The sequence below is a fragment of the Gekko japonicus genome, unplaced genomic scaffold (genome assembly GCF_001447785.1).
Source record: "Gekko japonicus isolate JY-2015 unplaced genomic scaffold, Gekko_japonicus_V1.1 scaffold3730, whole genome shotgun sequence".
NCBI classification, from domain to species: Eukaryota; Metazoa; Chordata; class Lepidosauria; order Squamata; family Gekkonidae; genus Gekko; species Gekko japonicus.
This window is the reverse complement of record NW_015175481.1, coordinates 93,937-96,994: the sequence shown is the minus strand read 5'-3', so window position 1 is coordinate 96,994 and position 3,058 is coordinate 93,937. Positions and strand designations below refer to the sequence as shown.

Below are 3,058 nucleotides of genomic sequence, written 5' to 3'. Positions count from 1 at the left end.
ATAACGTTACATCAAAGCATGGCTGGCGTATACTGAAAGGAATGCAGAGCTACTGGGGAGATGTGCGCATGACAAGCTGAGCGCCTCTACGAAGGGGGGGGGGAAAGATGCATAGAGGAACATATAGACAAGAATGAACTTTTGGCAGCTTGCTGACATTTGGTGCCGTGACTGAGGAGGTCCCCTTTCTGATCAGTGCCCCGTTCTGTCATCTCCCTCCCGTGGTGCTCGGCATATTCTGCATGGATATGGGGACGGGTTTGTGCAGGAAATGGGTGGAAGTGCGATTAGGAATCGCCACCTTAAGTGCCGTTTGCCGTGTGGCCAGTGGCTGGGCCTTCTCGGAGTCTTCTAAGGGTAAAAAGGGTGTTGGTCCTGGAGATGGACATACTGGCTCCCGCCACGGTAAGTAGCTGCCCTCTCTGTTTTGTCTTCCTTCTTTTAACTCTCTCTCCTTTCCCGTTTTGCTGCCTGTCCTCAGGAGGGCACAGGGAAATCAGCATTATACTAGAAGATCCCGTTGCAGGTTTGGAGCCCAGCGCATCACAACTTCTCCGCCTCATCCCAGTTCACTGCCCTGAACTCAGGGTCCTTCCATTAAGGCGCTGGTGTCAGTCTCAAAAAGCTTGTGCTGGAAGGCGGCTTCCATGTCCAGGCTGTCTTCCAGAAGAAGAAGTAGAAGAGATGGGATTTATATCCCGCCCTTCACTGCCCAAGGGAGTCTCAGAGCGGCTTACAAACTCCTTTCCCTTCCCCTCCCCACAACAGACACCCTGTGAGGTAGGCGGAGCTGAGAGAGCTCTTTCCAGCACTGCCCTTGAGAGGAGGAGAAGGAGAAGAAGAAGAAGAAGAGATGGGATTTATATCCTGCCCTTCACTACCCGAAGGAGTCTCAGAGCAGCTTACAAACTCCTTTCCCTTCCCCTCCCCACAACAGACACCTGAGGTAGGCGGGACTGAGAGAGCTCTGACAGAAACGGCTCTTTTTTCAAGGACAGCTGTGCCAGAACTACGGCTTGCCCAAGGTCATCCTGCCAGGTGCAAGTGGAGGAGTGGGGAAGCCGCTCTGAGACACCTCTGGGTAGTGAAGGGCGGGGTATAAATCCAATCTCGTTCTCCTCCTTCACTCTTCTTCTTCTTTTCACCATTATGAGAGTGGCCGACAGCGCCATCGTTGCAGCCGACTTACAGCACCTCTTCATGGGGTTTTCAAGGCAAGAGACGTTCAGTGGTTTGCCATCCTCTGCCCCTGCACAGCAACCCTGGACTTCCTTGGTGGTCTCCCATCCAATTTCCGAACCAGTCCAACCCTGCTGAGCTTCGAAGTTCTGATAAATCTCCTCCTCCTCCTCTCCTCTTCTTCTTTTCACCATTATGAGAGTGGTAGACAGCGCCATCGTTGCAGCCGACTTATGGCACCTCTTCATGGGGTTTTCAAGGCAAGAGACGTTCAGAAGTGGTTTGCCATTCTCTTGCCTCTGCATAGCAACCCTGGACTTCCTTGGTGGGCTCCTATCCAGTTTCCAAACAAGTCCAACCCTGCTTAGCTTCGAAGTTCTGATACGATCCGGCCAACCCTGGCTGTCCCAGTCAGAGCCTAGTCATTGTGCCCCGTTGAGTCTCAGCTGACTTTTGGCGATCCTGTCGGGCTTTGAAGACACGAGACATCCAGAGGTGGCTTGCCGTTGCCCGCCTCTGTGTCACAGTCCTGAATGTCCTCGGTGGTATCCCAGCCAAGTACTGACCAGGGCCTGCCGTGCTTAGCTTCCTAGATCCGACAAGATCGGGCCAGACTGGGGCATCCGGGTTAGGCCGTGCTGTGTTTAAACACCGCAAAACACATGGTAAATGTGCAGTTCTCACAGGTGGGCCGCACACCGCTTCGTGACCCGGAAGAGTACCCCATGCTGGCAGGATGTGACCCAGGAAGCAGCCCTGAACTGGGCTTGAGCCGCTAAGCTGTTTGAGTCGACACCAGTGCCCCCTTTGCCTCGTTCTCCATTCCCCTTTGCCACTGCACGTTCCAAGCACAAGTTCTCTCCTCTCGGCTGTTCCCTATCCCTGCCTCCCGTCGTTTCATTGCATGCACCCATCTCGTCTTGGTTCCTGCGACAGCTGTGACAAAATGCTTAACGCCAGCTGCTCTCTGTCAGGGTCCTTAGCCAGGTTACACAACACAGGGCTTCGTGGGAAGATAGCTGTTTATTGGTAGATCCAGTACTAGAGACACGTGTACAGCTTGTGTCAGGAATGGACGTCAATACTAGGGCCTCTGACTTGTACTAGAATCAAACATCCCCCCCGGTAAGCATGAGCCAATGGATACATCTCGTGCGGGCGGGCAAGGCAAGCAGGCAAAGCTAAAGCCGTTAACTTTCCCAGCCGAGTAAAACTGCAGCTGGAGCATCTACAAGGTCAAGCATAAGACAGCAGACAGTTGGTGAGCCAGGGAGAGCTGAGACAGAAAACTCCTCCACATTCCAGACCTATGACAGGGCTACCTGACATCCTCCAGTTGAACCCTTCCATGCCTCGGAAGGTTCAGTTGTTGTGCTCCAGCGCCGTAAACTTCTCAACTAAGGGTCTGCGTCCCAAAGGCTGCCCTGTCTTGTTCCTAGATCATAGGGGAGCAGTGGCACAGGGGATTTATCCTCTGGTTTAACATCTGAGCTGAACAGGACTGCTGTCAGTTCTAGCCCCGCGCTGGTGTGAGCTACCAAGCCTTGTCCCCAGCTCGCCGCCCACCCAGCAATTCGAAAGCTTCGGCAAGTAGATAAAATGGGTACCACTCCTTAGAGGGGGTGGGCACACTAAACCCCCCGGTGGGGGAGGTGTTAGCCGACGAACAGAATGTCCAACGCGTGAGATCAAAAGCCTAGAGAGATCTAGTCGGCATCATGGCCTGTAATGGGCCATTCCGGCCAGGCGGTGGCAGTGTTGTGTTGCAACTGAGAAAAAGCTGACGACATCAAGCCACACCAAGGGAGAATGCCGTTGGAACATGTCTTAAGCTTACAGCTGGACATACTCCCCGTCGGCTGCGAAATGTGTGCGATTT

The 3,058-nt window shown here is 53.6% G+C and overlaps 1 protein-coding gene across 1 annotated transcript in view; it reads left to right on the top strand.

Annotated features, from left to right (window-relative positions):
• Positions 1–3,058, top strand: part of RUBCN (RUN domain and cysteine-rich domain containing, Beclin 1-interacting protein) — a gene marked incomplete at both ends in the record, with an annotated part of 50,334 nt that overhangs the window by 12,761 nt on the left and 34,515 nt on the right. The window lies entirely within an intron of this gene.